Consider the following 19,053-nt stretch of genomic DNA (forward strand, 5'->3'; position numbering starts at 1 on the left):
CTCCTCCTCCTCCTCCTCCTCCTCCTCCTCCTCCCTCCTCCTCCTCCTCCTCCTCCTCCTCCTCCTCCTCCTCCTCCTCCTCCTCCTCCTCCTCCTCCTCCTCCTCTCTCCTTCTCTCTCTCTCTCTCTCTCTCTCTCTCTCTCTCTCTCCTCTCTCTCTCTCTCTCTCCTCTCCTCTCTCTCTCTCTCTCTCTCTCTCTCTCTCTCTCTCTCTCTCTCTCCCCAGAGATCTGTAGTATTTCAAAACCATACTCACATTCATGACATGTCCAAGGATCAAACCCAGGCCAACCACATGGAAGACAGCTATGCTCACCACCATACCACCAAACACACACTAAATAGACTGCTAACCTAAATCTTACTTGTAGACAGTCATATGAGACACATGCTGGGTGCAGGGCTTTGTGATTGGACCATGGACCATGCGATAGAGTGAGGTGCAAAATGAAATCATGCCTAGCAGAGGATGGTTTCACAATGCTAAATGCTAGGCTGGCTGTGGTGCAATTGGTTAGTGTGTCTGGCTGGTAACAGCAAGGTTACAGGTTCGATTCCATCCAGGCATGTCTTTTCCTTTTGCGTTCAACAGTTGTCCAAACAGAGCCAACAGAGCCCCAGATAGCCATGTAGAGTTAGGTCCACAGCTAGCCTGGCTGTGGTGCAATTGGTTAGTGTGTCTGGCTGGTAACAGCAAGGTTACAGGTTCGATTCCATCCAGGCATTGTCTTTTCCTTTTGAGTTCAACAGTTGTCCAAACACCGAGCACAAAGTTTTGCATGCGTAAAGTTTTACGCACGCAAAATACCCCATGGGGTTCAATGGCGCAGCGCGCGCAACGCCAAAAGGAAAAGACATGCCTGGATGGAATCAAACCTTGCTGTTACCAGCCAGACACACTAACCAATTGCACCACAGCCAGGCTAGCTGTGACCTAACTCTACATGGCTATCTGGGGCTCTGTTGGCTCTGTTTGGACAACTGTTGAACGCAAAAGGAAAAGACATGCCTGGATGGAATTGAACCTGTAACCTTGCTGTTACCAGCCAGACGCACTAACCAATTGCACCACAGCCAGGCTAGCTGTGACCTAACTCTACATGGCTATCTGGGGCTCTGTTGGCTCTGTTTGGACAACTGTTGAACGCAAAAGGAAAAGACATGCCTGGATGGAATCGAACCTGTAACCTTGCTGTTACCAGCCAGACGCACTAACCAATTGCACCACAGCCAGGCTAGCAGTGACCTAACTCTACATGGCTATCTGGGGCTCTGTTGACTCTGTTTGGACAACTGTTGAACGCAAAAGGAAAAGACATGCCTGGATGGAATCGAACCTGTAACCTTGCTGTTACTAGCCAGACGCACTAACCAATTGCCACCACAGCCAGGCTAGCTGTGACCTAACTCTACATTGGCTATCTGGGGCTCTGGGGCTCTGTTGGCTCTGTTTGGACAACTGTTGAACGCAAGAGGAAAAGACATGCCTGGATGGAATTGAACCTGTAACCTTGCTGTTACCAGCCAGACACACTAACCAATTGCACCACAGCCAGCCTAGCATTTAGCACTGTGAAACCATCCTCTGCTAGGCATGATTTCATTTTTGCACCTCACTCTATCGCATGGTCCAATCACAAAGCCCTGCACCCAGCATGTGTCTCATATGACTGTCTACAAGTAAGATTTAGGTTAGCAGTCTATTTAGTGTGTGTTTGGTGGTATGGTGGTGAGCATAGCTGTCTTCCATGTGGTTGGCCTGGGTTTGATCCCTGGACATGTCATGAATGTGAGTATGGTTTTGAAGTACTACAGATCTCTGGAGAGTGAGAGAGAGAGAGAGAGAGAGAGAGAGAGAGAGAGAGAGAGAGAGAGAGAGAGAGAGAGAGAGAGAGAGAGAGAGAGAGAGAGAGAGAGAGAGAGAGAGAGAGAGAGAGAGAGAGAGAGAGAGAGAGAGAGAGAGAGAGAGAGAGAGAGAGAGAGAGAGAGAGAGAGAGAGAGAGAGAGAGAGGAGAGGAGGAGGAGGAGGAGGAGGAGGAGGAGGAGGAGGAGGAGGAGGAGGAGAGGAGGAGGAGGAGGAGGAGGAGGAGGAGGAGGAGGAGGAGGAGGAGGAGGAGGAGGAGGAGGAGGAGGAGAGGAGGAGGAGGAAGGAGGAGGAGGAGGAGGCTGGCTGGCTGGCTGGCTGGCTGGCTGGCTGGCTGGCTGGCTGGCTGGCTGGCTGGCTGGCTGGCTGGCTGGCTGGCTGGCTGGCTGTGCTATTCATTTTAGCATCTAGAGGGATAGAAACCCTTACAAACCTGAAACAGTAAAATTTCGGTTGGGAGACACGAAATTCGTAATTACGGGAGTGAAATTTCGATTATAAAGGCATCTAGAGGGATAGAAACCTTTGCAAACTTTAAAATACTAAATTTCGTAATCGTAATTACGAAAATTTGCGTAATTTGCGAAAATTACGAAATTTCGATTACTGCTAAAATCGTAATTGTAGTAATTTCGCGAAATTTCGAAAATTCGTAATTAGGTCATTACGCTCATCCCTACTGAGGCAGGACGCAAACAGCAAGGGGAAATACCAGGAGATGTCCTCTGTGTTTAAAGTACCATAAAAAGGGCTTTGATCCTCTACACTTGGTAGTTGGAGTTGGAGAGGACTTCAGAACCATGGACAGAGGTTACATACACCCCAAGATCCCAGAGTGCTGTTGCTTTACATCTGTCTATAAGAGTGAGCAGCCCAGGAATAGGGTGAGTGAGCTGGAGTCTGTGGACTGTTCACTGTTGAGGGGAAAGCTTCATATGTGCAGATGTGAATAATTTGTGTCACTCGGTGGTGGGAGCTTCAGAATATTCCAAAAAACTATCATGCTATGTTAGAATCCGATTTTTTTTTTGAGGAAATATTACTGAGAGGACCGGGGAGTATTGCAGATGGATTGAAAAAGTGGATGTGTCTGTGAGGGTGGGCAGCATTGCAAAAAGGGTTAGACCCCTTTTACACTTAAAGTGAACCTCCGGACTAAAAATCGACTCAGCAGCACTGAAAAGGCTTTGTGTTTTTTTAACAGTTTCACAGCATCAGAACTTTGTTTTTCTTACACAAGCCTCATTTTTAGCTGCACAGAAGAAAACTGCCCGGGCTTTTTTCCCCTGATGCTGTGCAAAGCATGATGGGATTTCTGATTTTGTTGTTCTCGTTCTGCTGTTTTGGTGCAATTTTTTTTTTTTTTACATTTTGAATTTGACTTTTGAAGCCTAGGGTGTGCAGCTGGGAGGGGTAATCAGGACACAGGATAGTTGGAACTGTGTCTCATGCTCCCTGTCACCTCCTTTCAACCAAAAAGATGGCTGCCCCCATGACAAAGATGGCAGCCCCCATGAATCACAAACACGTGCCTGTTCTTTTAAAACAGGGTGGGTAAGATGGCTGGCTGGATGGTGTAATGGTTAAGGGCTCTGCCTCTGACACAGGAGACCAGGGTTCGAATCTTGGCTCTGCCTGTTCAGTAAGCCAGCACCTATAGTCAGTAGGAGACCTTAGGCAAGTCTCCCTAATACTGCTACTGCCTATAGAGCGTGCCCTAGTGGCTGCTGCTCTGGTGCTTTGAGTCTGACTGGAGAAAAGCGCGATATAAATGTTATTTGTCTTGTCTAAGAGATTATATTACCTATCTATTCTAATTAACATAACTTATGTAACTTGATGACAGTATGTTTGTTTAGGCTGAAGTTCCCCTTTAATCAGTTGCTCTCAGTTAAAGCTGAAAGAAAACTGATTTTCAAAGTAATGTCCATGTTTTCCTGTGGCACAGTTCCCACTATACACGTTTAACTGAAAGCATTTTCACAATGCACTGCTATGGAAAAAACGCGTACTAATGCATACTAACACACACTAACGCATACCAACACATTAGGTGTAAAAGGGTTCTTAGTCTCTTCATATTAATTGCTGCAGTTGCCCCACTTACAGTGGAAAGTGGTGACCACATTAAGAACACTTAGGAGGCATAAATTGATTGGTGGGACCCCCGTCTTTTACATGATCTTGCACTATGATCTGTGTATCTGCTTATATCCGAGGTTAACTGGCTCCAGTGGGAGAGAAAGTATATGCAGTTAACCCCCTTGCCGTTATGATTCTTTCCAAATTTTAGGGTCTAAACGAGGTGCAATTTTTTTCCACTCATTCAGACCCTAAAACCTGAAAAAAAATCATTCTGGCAGGGAGATCTGCAGCAGTATAAAAAATTCACCTTCCTGGGCTCCAGCGCTGCAGTTTTCACTTTGACCACAAGATGACGCTAATATACATATAAACGAACTTCTCTATATTTCTCTAATATAGAGAAGTTCGTTGTAAATATTGGCCCCGCCCCCAATGACGTCATGCCGTCACGCTCCAATTGGCCGCAGGGTCCCCGGAAGAATAGCGGGGACATGGGGGTCCCGGCTGCCAGCGAAAGACCCCACATTGCCGGGGAGAGAGGCTGGAGTCCCGCTGCACAGCGCGAACGCGCGCGGGACTCTAAAACTGAAGGTAAAGCGCTGCACTGCCTACCCCAACCTGAGCTCAGGATCACCACTAACAGCTTCTTTTTTCTACCCTGAGCTCAGGTCGGGAAAAACGCCAAGGAGGTTAAAGGGGCACTATGGCGAAAAATTGTAAAATGTTAAATTTTGCAAACATAGACACATAAAAAGTACTTTTTTTCCAGAGTAAAATGAGCCATAAATTACATTTTCTCCTATGTTGCTGTCACTTACAGTAGGTAGTAGAAATCTGACAGAAGTGACAGGTTTTGTACTAGTCCATCTTTTCATAGGGGATTCTCAGCAAGGCTTTTATTCTTTATAAAGATATTCCCTAAAAATGATTTATACAATGATGCTGGCCAGCTTACCTGCTCGCTACACAGTTTTCTGGCAGTTGGACAGAGCAACTACCATTCACTAAGTGCTATTGAAAATAAATAAATCCCTGAGAATCCCCTATGAAGAGATGGCCCAGTCCAAAACCTGTCGCTTCTGCCAGATTTCTACTACCTACTGTAAGTGACAGCAACATAGGAGAAAAGTAATGTATGGCTAAAGGCCTTTTCACAGACGTGCTGACACTTAGCACACTTTTGTGAATCAAGCCCTTGGACTACCACAGAATGGCTTTGGACTGTTACTACTGTTATATGTAGGTTTGAACTGTTGAATGTATTTGGTGGGACTGGGAAGACCTTCCTTACATATGTCCTATGTTTGTCCCAATGTAACCTTTCCTCTCACCACATTTCCATTGGACTTACAGTAAATCTCAGTGGTTTGGTATAACGTGTTGGCTAAGCCTCCCATCTTTAATCCATTCCACACACCTCCCCCATCCTATTATCACCTAAACATGAAGTAGTGCTTAGCCTTGCCTGCTTACACTCCTCTGTAAGGGGAAGGGGTAAGCACCCTAAGTGGCCCCATAGAGGGTCTTGGAGGGTGAGTTAAACAAAAACCCAGTGGTGTAGCTAAGGAGTTGTTTGCCCTGATGTAAGTTTTACAATGGGGCCCCCCAAACACTCTATACATAACAATTGATATGGTGCACCAAAACCTGCCAAAGGCAACTACAGTGTTGATGATTACCACTATTCAATGTATCTAAAGAAGGTATCATTAGGAGCACAGGACCAATAGAGAGCTACAGTAATACTGTAGTTTAGGGGGTGCCCTTTGGAGCCCCTCTGGTCCAAGGGCTCTGATGCGGTCGCTACCTCTGCACCCCCTTCACCCTTGCAAAAACCCCTGTGAAGTCATAATTAGGGATGCTCATCCGGATTCCCGGATATCCGGGTAACCCGGATATCCAAACTCTTTTCAGCTATCCAAATCGGATTCGGATTCTGGATTTTTTTTTCAAATCCGGATAGCTATCTGCGGATATTTGGGCGCATAACGCGGATATCCACGGATATTGCGGATATCCAGATCCGAAATACTGTAACTAAGGAGATGACGTCCTGGAGCCAATAAGAGGGCTCCCAGCAAAAGCCCTAGCAACCAATCACAGAGGTGAACCCTGGCCTGCCCCACCTGACCTCATTGAGCTAATCAGAGGGCTCCCAGCCAAAACCCTGGCACCCAAACACAGACAGGAACACTGGCCAGCCCCCCTGTATAATAAGGAGGGCTGCCATGATGAGACATATTGTCCCTTGCTTGTGAATGCTCACTGACAGACATGCTCCAGTGCTGCTGGCCTAGCAAGGGCTGTACACAGTAAACCTAAAGCTGTTCAGTGATTAACCCCTTCACTATCACTACACTATTGTTAAATCGTTAATTAGCTTGATTGATTTCATTGTGTGACAGTCAGAGTGTTTGCTCCAGTGCTGCTGGCCTAGCAAGGGCTGTACAATACAGTGATAAGCTGTTCAGTGATTAACCCCTTCACTATCACTACACTATTGTTATATTGTTAATTAGCTTGATTTCATAGTGTGACAGTCAGAGTGTGTGCTCCAGTGCTGCTGCAGCTGCTATGTGACTGTGTGTGTGCTGTGCACAGACCAGGCCAGCTGCTGCCTGCTGACCAGCTATTAGCCTTAGCTAGCTACAGTTTAGGTTAGGTTAGGGATTAGGTTATAGCATTACTGTGTAATTGTGTAGTTAGTACTGTAGTACTGCAGTCAGTGCTAGTAGTTGTTAGAGTAGTAGTACTACTGTGTTAGATTACTACAGAACTGCTGTGCTGCTGAGCAGTGCCAGTGTGACAGTTAGAGTCCTCTCCCCCGCATGTTTGACTGTTACTCAGCACATGGCACTTGGCACGTGGTCCTTGGCACGTGACACTTTGCACTTGGGTTGAAAAATGACATCCATCCATCGAGTTTAACCAGAAAGCAAAGTATAACACCAGCCTGCTCCCTCACATATACCTGTTGATCCAAATGAAGACGGAAAACCCTTACAAGGCATGGTCTAATTAACCCCTAAAGGGAAAAAATTCATTCCCAACTCCAGATGGCAATCAGATAAAATTCCTGGATGAACACAACTGGGCATTACCTAGTAATTATAGCCATGGATGTCGTTCAATGGAAGGAAAGCATCTAAGCCCCCTTTAAATGCAGATATAGAATTTGCCATAACTACTTCCTGTGGCAATGCATACCACATCTTAATCACTCTTACTGTAAAGAACCCTTTCTTAAATAAATGGCTAAAACGTTTTTCCTGTACAGATCATGTCCTCTAGTCCTTTGTGCAGGCCTAGGGACAAAAAGCTCATCTGCTAAGCTTTTATATTGCCCTCTGATGTATTTATACATAATAATTAAATCACCTCTAAGGAGTCTTTTCTCTAGAACCTTTCTTTGTATGTGAGACTTTCCATCCCTCGTATCAATTTTGTTGCTCGTCTCTTCATCTGCTCTAAAACTGCAATATCTTTTTTGTAATGTGGTGCCCAGAACTGAATTCCATATTCCAGATGTGGCCTTACTAGAGAGTTAAACAGGGGCAATATTATGCTAGCATCTCAAGTTTTTATTTCCCTTTTAATGCATCTCAAAATTGTATTAGCTTTAGCTGCAGCGGCTTGGCATTGAATACGATTATTTAACTTGTTGTCGATGAGTACTCCTAAGTCCTTCTCCAAGTTTGATGTCCCCAACTGTATTCCATTTATTTTGTATGGTGCTAGACCATTGATATGACCAAAATGCATGACTTTACATTTTTCAACATTGAATTTCATCTGCCACTTATGTGCCCATATAGCCATACTATCCAGATCAAGTTGCAATATGTCACTATCTTCCTGAGAGTTGATGATTCTGCACAATTTTGTACCATCTGCAAAAATAGCAACATTGTTTTCTACTGCGTAAAATGAAGAGCAACGAGCGTGCATCATCCGTCCAGATTTGTGCATTTATTGCGGATAGGCAAAAACCAGTGCAGATACAATACGGTGCATAACATGAATCATCTGTATTACATGTTTGATGTGCATATCATAGTTGGCAGACTTATCTGTATTCCCGTAATTAGCCCGTCAGTGATGGAGGTGGGAGCATGGGAGTGAGATGGGCCTAGCGACGGCCGTTTCGCGTCCTCCTGGACGCTTGGTCACGCTGCGCTCCACTATGCGCCGGCGACGCTTGGCCACAGTTTACATACGGGAGGGTCCGCCTCCCCTGTGGCGTCACAACGCCGGCGCTGATTGGAGCTCAAGAATTCCTCCAATGGAAGAGTCCGCGACGCATGATGACGTAGACGGTGGCCAAAGGATAACACTGCGTGCGCTCCAGCTTGCCGCATCGGCGTGCGTCATGTCTGACGCGTCCCGCACCACCCAATCACTGCACTGGCAAAAAGCGTGTCGGGCGGCCCACTGGCCGCATAAACACGCGTCACGTGGAGCGCAAACAAATTGATCTAACTCCACCACCCGGATACATTACATCCTGGTATTGCAGGGGACAAATGCCGGTTTCAAAATTTCCGGCAGGGTGCGTGATGTCCATTAAAGCGTGTGGAACGCTAGTCAGGTGCATCCATGGCCATCCATCCACTATCCTGCCCGTATATATATGTGGCAGTCAATCAAAACGTCACTGGCTCATCCACTGGTGAATTACAATTAAGTGAAGAAACTGTGTGAGTGTGAAATTGTGTTTCAACATTAAAATTGGATGCTGGGGCTGAGGAGCAGAAACATTATATAATCATTCCATATATTCATAAGCTGTTACATGGTTCCTAGATCATTCACTGATCCAATATGAAACCCATAGTAGAAACGATGAGAGGGGGGAGGGAAAGGGAAGGAAGGGAAGGGGTAAAACAGGGGGGGGGGGGAGGGGAGGGGGGGAAGAAAAGGCTGGAGCAGGGGGGGGGGGGGAAGAAGAAGGGAAAGGAAACAGGAGTGAGAAGGGAAAACAAGAAGGGGAGGCTTCATCGCCTAACAGGACAACCAGCAGTTGTAATCATCATGCGCATTCAGTCCCCCAAACGCACATAAATTCATTTACTTGAAGACACACATCATAAGTCATGGATCCAACATACTAGAGAGTTCGACCTTATCATTGAGGCCAACAGGGCCCAGGGCTTCAGTCTGTAAAATTAGCCAGGTTTCTCTTCTCAACAATTTCCTTGCTCTGTCCCCACCCCTCCTCTCCTTATCTATCCTCTCTAAACCTGCGAATTTTAACCCCTTTACATCTCCTTCATGTTCATCTCTCATATGAGCAATAAACCGAGCACAACCTTTTCCACTTTTCACCGACCCCACATGTTCTCCCACTCGTTCCTTCAAGGGACGAGTGGTTTGTCCTATATAATAACGTCCACAGGGGCAGAAGAGGACGTATACAACATATTTAGTTTGGCAAGTGATTAGGGTATTAACCGCTAAGCTCTCTTTTCCTACCTGTACACGCTTCTTGGGAATCATACGAGGGCAAAACTTACAATGCCCACATCGGTGATTCCCTTTGGGCATGCCTGTATCCAGCCAATTTCCTTTCTTGGGGGAGATGAACTCACTATTAGTCAGCATATCACCTAACGTAGGTGCCCTCCTAAATGCCACCCTCGGGGGGCCGCCAAGGGCCTGCCTCAGGGTGTCATCCCTTTCTACCAAGGGCCAGTTAGTAAAAATGGCTTTCCTGACTAGACTGGCCATGGGTGTGTAATCAAAAGTAAACGTTATCCGGTCCCGCAACGGTCTTGGCCTTTGTTTGGGTGTCAAGAGGCTCTGTCTGGACTGACATTTAGCCCTATGATATGCCTCCTCCAACCATGTGGCCTCATAACCCCTATTGGACAAACGTTTAGTTAAATCAGCTGCCTGCATTTCAAATTCTTTATCATCGGCATTATTTCTCCGTAGTCTCAAATACTGGCCATATGGAATGGCCTTAACAACGTGCTGGGGATGAAAACTTTTAGCGTGAAGGAGGGAATTCGTTGCCGTTGGCTTCCTATATCCTTCGCAACACAAATCATTGTTCTTAACCATAATTCTTAAATCAAGAAAAGTCACCGCTACATCACTCATCTCTGCAGTGAACTCCATATTAATTGTGTTGCTATTAATATAGCGCAGAAAGCTCTCAAATTGTATGTCCGTACCTGACCACACCACCAGGACATCGTCCACATACCTCGACCATTGTCTGATGTGCCGACGGAATGGATTCTTGTCCGAGAGCACAGCAGACTCCTCCCACGCCCCCAGAAAGAGGTTGGCAAAGGAGCATGCCACGGGGGTCCCCATGGCCGTACCCGCTATCTGATGGTACCATTGTCCATCAAACATGAAGGCATTATGCCTCAATACAAAATCCAAACATTCACAGACGAAGACAATATATTCCTCATCTCTATCGGTACGCTTCAAAAAATGCTTGACAGCTTCAATCCCCAGATCCTGGGGACAGGGCCGGGCCGAGGCATAGGCTGGAGAGGCTCCAGCCTCAGGGCGCAGTGTAGGAGGGGGCGCAGAATTCATTCAGCTGTCATTCCTAATTGTGTTTGAAGCAGAAAGAAATAAGAAAAGGGGATACATGGCAGTGACTGCAACCAGATAACTAGATATTAAGGTGTTGGGGAGGTTGTGGGCCCTGTGGCGCCTCTTAGTCTAATAGCAATCAGTGTTTGATGGCTCGGGTGGCAGGGATGGAGGGGCACACTTTGGTGTCTCAGCCTTGGGTGCTGGAGGACCTTGTCCCGGCTCTGCCTGGGGAATACGGCTGTACAGACTGACCACATCAATAGTGGCCAGTCTGTCACCGGGGACCCACGTGGCACGCTCCACCATCTGCAGAACCTCCAACGTATCCCTCAAATAAGAGGGCACCCCCTTAAGGAGGGGGCGCAGGAGATGGTCGAGGTATCTGGACAGCCTCTCCGTGAGAGACCCACAGCCGGAAACTATGGGACGTCCCGGCGGTGCGGTCACAGACTTATGCATTTTAGGTATATGGTACCACACCGGACAGCGAGGATGGGAAGGAAGCAGATCGCGGGCCAATTTTTGTGGAAGAAATCCCCTCTCTACGCCTCTGCGAAGCAGAGAACGTAGGTTTGTTTGGTACTTAAGGGTTGGGTCTACTTGGAGCGGACAATATGTAGACCTGTCACCCAATTGCCTCTCGGCCTCGTTTTGGTATTGGGTGGCTGACATAATAACCAAGTTGCCAAGTTTGCCTATCCGCAATAAATGCACAAATCTGGACGGATGATGCACGCTCTTTGCTCTTCATTTTACATTGTCCATATCTCTTCCTTCATAGTATAACAGCGGAGCACACGTCCTGCATACAGTGTTTGTATACTAATAAGACTGTCAGTACATTATTGACCACCTGTCCACGTAAAACCCGCCTGAGAGGCTGGAGTCAATAAATCCCCCATTAGAGAGGAGAAGTGCCACGCTATTCCTATTCTCTTTAGTTCATTGTTTTCTACTGCATCTACTAGATCATTAATAAATAAATTGAAGAGCACTGGACCCAGTACTGACCCCCGTGGGACCCCACTGCTAACAGTCACCCATTTTGAATATGATCCATTGACCACAATTCTTTGTTTTCTGTCCATTAGCCAGTTCCCTATCCATGCACACAGACTCTTCCCCAGTCCTTGCATCCTCAACTTTTGCACCAGACTTTTTTGGAGAACAGTGCCGAAGTCCTTTGCAAAGTCCAAGTATATCACATCTACAGTAATTTAAATATCCACATTAGTGTTCACTACCTAAAAATGTTAGTCAAACAGGGCCTGTCTTTAGTAAACCAATTTTGATGCTGAGAAATAAAATTATTTTCTACTATGAAGTCATGTATAGTATCTCTTAGTAACCCCTCAAATAGTTTGCACACAGCAGACGTTAAGCCCACAGGTCCATAATTTTCCGGATCTGATTTTTTTCCCTTCTTAAATAACGGGAAAACGTGGGCTGTACGCCAATCTACTGGAACTCTGCCAGTTGAATGAGAGTCACAAAAGATAAGATAAAGGGGATTATCGATAACTGAACTTAATTCCCTTAGGACCCGAAGATGTATGTCATCCAGGCCAGGTGCTTTGTCTATTTTTAACCACCCTGGCGTTCTATTAAAATCGCTAGGGTGGCGGCGCAGCATTTTTTTTTTTTTTTTTTTATCATGTAGCTAGCCTATCGCTAGCTAAATGATAGCCGCTGTGCAGCGGCATCCCCCCACCCCTTCCGATCGCCTCTAGCGATCAGAGCAAACAGGAAATCCTGTTCAGAAAGGTATTTCCTGTTTGGCTTCCCCTGTCGCCATGGCAACGATCGGGATGACGTCATCCATGTCATGGCGTCGGAGGGAGTCCCGATCCACCCCATCGCGCAGCCTGGCGGTGATTGGCCAGGCTGTGCAAGGGGTCTCGGGCGGGGGGGGGGCGGTAACGCGGCGGGTAGCGGCGCATTGGCGGCGATCGATCACAACACGCAGCTAGCAAAGTGCTAGCTGCGTGTTTTAAAAAAAAATTGTGAAAATCGGCCCACCAGGGCCTGAGCATCCCACCGCGGCGGTCATGGACGAGCTGAGCTCATCATTACCGCCAAGGTGGTTACGGTAATTTATTTAGTCTTGCCTTCACATCTTCCTGCGTTAAGTATTCAATATTACAATTGGGAGATTGAGACTCTTCTGTAGTTGATTTGTTCATTGCATCAGCTATAATGCCCCATTGATAACTGTTATATTGTTTATTTTGTATGGTTTTCTGCATATTCGGTTGTACAGCACCAAAGAAGATGCTGGCGCTATATAAATCAATGATAACGGTACAATACTTAGTGATGACAGATAATTCACCCATTTCTAGTTTATCAGCAGGAGCTTTATTATACAGGTAGTCTTCAACTTACGAACATCTGACTTACAAACGATCTACGGAGATGAATAGCCCAAAAATGGAAAATGTGATTTTTGTTGTGGGATCAAGTCAAATTATGTTTTCAAAATGACCTTTGAGAAAACTGATTTTTAATAAATTCAAAGAAAATGTTTTTAAACTTGGTAAAATGACATTCTGCTGCAGTACACTATACAATAAAGTGGGTTCTGAATTCTGCATAGGGATGCTCCTTAAGATTCCGCAGAATTTAAATTTTCGTATTTATTGGCATCTCTGAAATCCGGTTTACGACAATTCAATCATTTTAGCCTTTATAACAGAATTCAGAAACATTGGACCAATTGGAGAATGCAGAATTGTTCCACAAAAATCCGACTACCGCAGTATTTTTAGACCACAAGATCACAAGATTAAATTTTTACAATTTCTGATTTTTACAATTTCGTATATGTTTGTAACTTTTTTGCATTCTTGGATGCGGAAAGACAAATAAAATACTCCTCGGAAATGTGAAAAATAAAAAAAATGGAAGATTGGAAAAACTGAAAATTGAACAAATAAAAAAATTTAAAAAATGATACATTTCTGAAAAATCAGAAATTGGCATAGTTAAAAATCTGAATTTCCGGGGAATCAGAAATGGGCATTTTCCACCATCCCTAGTTCTGCATATATATTTTAACTACTTGAGGACCACGGTGTTAAACCCTCCTAAAGACCAGGCCATTTTTTTGTTAAATTGGCCACTGCAGCTTTAAGGCCAAGCTGCAGGGCAGCACAACTCAGCACACTAGTGATCCCCCCCCCTTTTCTCCCCACCAACAGAGCTCTCTGTTGGTGGGGTCTGATCGCTCCCCAAGTGTTTATTTTTTTTAAATAAATTAATAAATATTTATTTTATTATATTTATTATAAAAGTCAGCATTTTTTTTTATTTATTTATTTTTATTTCCCTCCCTCCCCTGCCAGCCAATCAGCGTGATCGACTGTCATAGGCTTCAGCCTTTGACAGTGGATCACTTTCCAGAGCAATAGAGGGGACAGCCATGTACAGCGCTGCCTTAGATTGCAGCGCTGTACGGCCTAATTAGATGGCAGTTTCGCCATCTAACAGTCTCCGAGCGGTGATCGCAGCTGGGAGACTAGAGGCTCCGCTCTGCCTTCCAAGCAGGAGATGGGCGCACAGCCTGCGTGATCTCCTGCTTGTCCCATAGAGAGCCGTTCACGCCAATCAGTGTGGAGTGGTCCTGGGGCTGCCGCACTGCTTACGCCAATTGGCGTGGAGCAGTCAGTAAGTAGTTAAAGCAGACCTGTGACCCAGCCCTAGGACCCTCTGGAAGTTTGCGTCTACTCTCCCGTCCGTAAATAAGCGTGACCACACTGCATAAGAGAAATTAGCTGTAACGATTGTGGGATTCTCTCCGTGATCAGCGCACAAGACGTGCGCTGACACTGCGGAAATCCTCCACAAGCGTAGAATTTGCGGGAACCTAGCAAAAGGTGCAATGCACCTGTAGAGGGAAATTCCTGTCAACAGATGGAGCTGTGGAGTGCAGAGGAACAGCTCCTCTGCCCTGCCACACACACCAGACAGGAATTGCACGAAGGGACGGAACGCAGGGCAAGATAGCCCTGAAGGAGAGAGAGCAAAGCGACAGATTGTATGTGTGTGCACCAAACTAGTCGCCAACCCGCGATGGTGCATACACAGCAGCAGATAGGAAGCAGGAACGCAATCGCGGGAGAGGCGATTGCCAGAGGTGACACAAGGCTACAGCAAGGCAGAGCACGAGAGTAGCAAAGGCACAGCAAATAATACAATGAGAAGATACGGAAAATAACAAACGCTAGCTGAACGCGAACACTGCACTCATTCGCAACAGTGCACGCGTTTATGCGTGGTCCCCGCATGATAAGCACACCAGAGATAAGCACGCCTAACTAACCACGGACAGACAAACATGAAACATAGGACGCGAGCGCTTGCTTAACGGTTACCTCACCGAGCCTCCAGCAAGCGTTCGTAGCAGACAAGACAGATACACGAGATAGGATCCACAGCACTAGCGCAAGGCGAGTGCTATCCAGGCAGACAGAACAGAAGGATCCACAGCACTAGCGCAAGAGGCTGGTGCGATCCAAGTACAGCAAGAGAGTAGCAGACCAGAAGGATCCACAGCACTAGTGCAAGTGGCAAGTGCGATCCAGGAAGACAGAACAGGAGGATCCACAGCGATAGCGCAAGATGCTAGTGCAATCCAAGTACAGAGTAGCAGAACAGAAGAATCCACAGCACTAGCGCAAGAGGCTGGTGCGATCCGGGGAAACAGATCAGAAGGGGCTACCAGTAACAACCGCTGTTCCGGTTAGCACCCAGAGACACAGAACGATTTCCTGTCAACCACCGCTGGGACAGGACAATCGCAACAGACAAACAAAACAGATAAGCAATCCTAACTGCACTAGGGAAACCTGCCTAGTGCAGTCCCAGGAATTACTCTAGGCTAAGCTTCAAACAAAGAGCAAGGCTGACACTCCAGGCGAGTGTTCCACAGGACTAACTCTTATGACCAGCCACTTACTGTGGTATCACATAGTATTTATAGAGCAGCAAGCCCACAAGGGATGTGGCTAGGCAATCTGCATGACAAACGTATGCAAATTCCTCAGCAGCAAGCTGCACAACTGACAAAAGGTCTCTCTTCCAGAGACCTGCAGAATGCAGATCTGAACAGTGGTCAAAAGGCTGCCTGCCTGCCTGCGCAGGCAGCCCAGCGGATCCTCACATTAGCACAGTACATTTTTCACTAGGACAGAAATAGGCACAAGAGGGGATGGGGGAAGGGGGTGAGGGGACAGAGGTGGTATAGAGGGACACAGTGAAGGCAGAGGGACACAGTAAGTGCAGAGGTTGTACAGAGGGGACACTAAGAGTACAGGGGGATACAGGTGACATTGTGGGAGGGTAGAGGGGGATATTGAAGTCAGTGGTTGCCCTGGTCCATTGGATTTCCAAACTATGTGAAAAATGGCTTCTCTAGAGTAAGGAGCTAACCCAACCCATAGTGGACCCAGAGCCAGGACCGCTTATGGGCTGTAGCTCCACTCACCTTTCAGGAGCACCAATGTATTTTATTATTACATGGAACTTCGTGCTGCTGGAGGGAAGTAAAGTGTTGAACTTTGTCAGACACTTTAATATATATATATATAGAGGTATGCTGTGCCAGACCAAATCCACAACAATTGGCTCAAATGCAGCGGATAGGGTGTTTTGAATAGGGTGATACTATGCTGGATTTTATCTATAGCAGCACCATGTAGCAGAAGTCACTTTTTCCTACTTTGGACTGTCCAACATTGGACCTAGAAAAGAAAAGGCCAATGAGGGACATAGTCGGACATAGAATGGGACAGGATTAAACATTTATGTACACGTATTATACACTTATTGTGTTTGTTTTTTTATTTATTTTGTGTTTAAAACTTTTTGTTTTGCATTCAAAAGTGTTCTTTTTGTCTCTGAATAGATATTTCATTCTATTTCATTTGGGTTTGGCTTCATTCATCCACTGAATTCAGTAGAATCATCAAAGCACCTCAAAAGCAAGATTACAGGACAATGCAAAGTACATCTTGTCAAAAGTAAATTCAAAAGTGAATTTATAAGATTATGCTCAAAACGAGGCATGTTTCTCCTTCCTAAACTCCATTGTTCCGACCTTTGAGGATAAATAGATAGATAGATAGATAGATAAGATAAGATAGAAAAATACTTAATTAGTGATTCTGAGTATGATATACTCATGTAAATATATATTTTTAGTACGCTGCTTTTTCTTGGATTTACCCTGATTTTAAAGAGACTCTGTAACAAAATGTTTATCCTTATTTCTTCTATCCTATAAGTTCCTATACCTGTTCTAATGTGCTCTGTCTAACTGCAGCCTTTCCTATTTGCACAGTGGCTGTATTATCTCTGTTATATGGTCTAATCTTCTCTCCTCTGTCGGCACTGTCGGGCTGAGGCTGGAATGTGTGGAATGTGCTGTGCTGCTTGTGATTGGCCTATACACACCCTCTCCAGGCCCCCTGCACACTCTGTATAACTCACACACTCGGCTCTTTCTCAGCGTATCACTTGCTATGTCTTTTGTTTGTAAACAATGGATAAAAATGGCAATTACAAGCCAGGATTGCAGCAGGGAGAGGCAGAAACAGCACAGAGGGGCCCAGGAGAACATAATGAATAAAATGGTATGCTTTTTATTGTAAGAATTTTAGAGTACAGATTCTCTTTAAACTATTTTCACACGTCACTGTCATTTTATAAGATATGTTTTCCTATACCTTTAAACTGAATCAACAAAGAACTGCAAAAGCAAGATTATAGAACAACGCTAAGTGTTTTTTTGTCAAATGTAAATTCAAAAGGGAATTTATAAGATTATACTCAAAATGAGGGGTGTTTCTCATTGCTAAACTCCATTATTCTGACCTGTGAGGATAGATGGATGGATAGACAGATATATAGATAGATAGAGAGTAGAGTTGGGCCGAACCTTCGATTTTAGGTTCGCGAACCGGGTTCGCGAACTTCCGCGGAAGGTTCGGTTCGTGTTAAAGTTCGCGAACCGCAATAGACTTCAATGGGGATGCGAACTTTGGAAAAAAAAAATTTATGCTGGCCACAAAAGTGATGGAAAAGATGTTTCAAGGGGTCTAACACCTGGAGGGGGGCATGGCGGAGTGGGATACACGCCAAAAGTCCCGGGGAAAAATCTGGATTTGACGCAAAGCAGCGTTTTAAGGGCAGAAATCATATTGAATGCTAAATGACAGGCCTAAAGTGCTTTAAAACATCTTGCATGTGTATACATCAATCAGGTAGTGTAATTAAGGTACTGCTTCACACTGACACACCAAACTGTTCACTGAACAGAACAGGTATGCAGTGGCAGGTTCACTGAACAGAACAGGTATGCAGTGCCGGGTTCACTGAACAGAACAGGTATGCAGTGGCGGGTTCACTGAACAGAACAGGTATGCAGTGGCGGGTTCACTGAACAGAACAGGTATGCAGTGGCGGGTTCACTGAACAGAACAGGTATACAGTGGCGGGTTCACTGAACAGAACAGGTATGCAGTGGCGGGTTCACTGAACAGAACAGGTATACAGTGGCGGGTTCACTGAACAGGTATGCAGTGGTGGGTTCACAGAACAGGTATGCAGTGGTGGGTTCACTGAACAGGTATGCAGTGGTGGGTTCACAGAACAGGTATGCAGTGGTGGGTTCACAGAACAGGTATGCAGTGGCAGGTTCACTGAACAGGTATGCAGTGGTGGGTTCACAGAACAGGTATGCAGTGGTGGGTTCACAGTACAGGTATGCAGTGGTGGGTTCACAGAACAGGTATGCAGTGGTGGGTTCACAGTACAGGTATGCAGTGGTGGGTTCACAGTACAGGTATGCAGTGGTGGGTTCACAGAACAGGTATGCAGTGGCAGGTTCACTGAACAGGTATGCAGTGGTGGGTTCACAGAACAGGTATGCAGTGGTGGGTTCACAGTACAGGTATGCAGTGGTGGGTTCACAGAACAGGTATGCAGTGGTGGGTTCACAGTACAGGTATGCAGTGGTGGGTTCACATTACAGGTATGCAGTGGTGGGTTCACAGAACAGGTATGCAGTGGTGGGTTCACAGAATAGGTATGCAGCCAGGGACAAGCTAAGCCTAACTAATCTTTCCCTTTGAGAGAGAGTTTGCAGCAGCTCGCCCTACTCTCACTAATGCAGGCACACGAGTGACCGTAATGGTCGCCACTGCCTGCCTTTTAGTAGGGGGGTGGGGCTCCAGGGGCTAGTGTAGCCTAATTGGCTACACTGTGCCTGCTGACTGTGATGTAGAGGGTCAAAGTTGACCCTCCATGGTGCATTATGGGGCGAACCGAACTTCCGCAAAGGTTCGCCTGCGGGACGCGAACGCGAACCACGGAAGTCCGCATGGAACCGTTCGCAAGCGAACCGTTCGGCCCAACTCTAATAGAGAGAGAGAGAGAGAGATGGGTGGATGGATAGATAGAGAGAGAGAGAGAGAGAGAGAGAGAGAGAGAGAGAGAGAGAGAGAGAGAGAGAGAGAGAGAGAGAGAGAGAGAGAGAGAGATAGATA

The 19,053-nt window shown here is 46.0% G+C and overlaps 1 protein-coding gene across 1 annotated transcript in view; it reads right to left on the reverse strand.

Moving 5' to 3' along the window:
* LOC137524164 (indolethylamine N-methyltransferase-like) overlaps window positions 1-19,053 on the reverse strand; it is a 543,463-nt gene that overhangs the window by 477,786 nt on the left and 46,624 nt on the right. The window lies entirely within an intron of this gene.

This window comes from Hyperolius riggenbachi, chromosome 7, assembly GCF_040937935.1.
Source record: "Hyperolius riggenbachi isolate aHypRig1 chromosome 7, aHypRig1.pri, whole genome shotgun sequence".
Lineage (NCBI taxonomy): Eukaryota > Metazoa > Chordata > Amphibia > Anura > Hyperoliidae > Hyperolius > Hyperolius riggenbachi.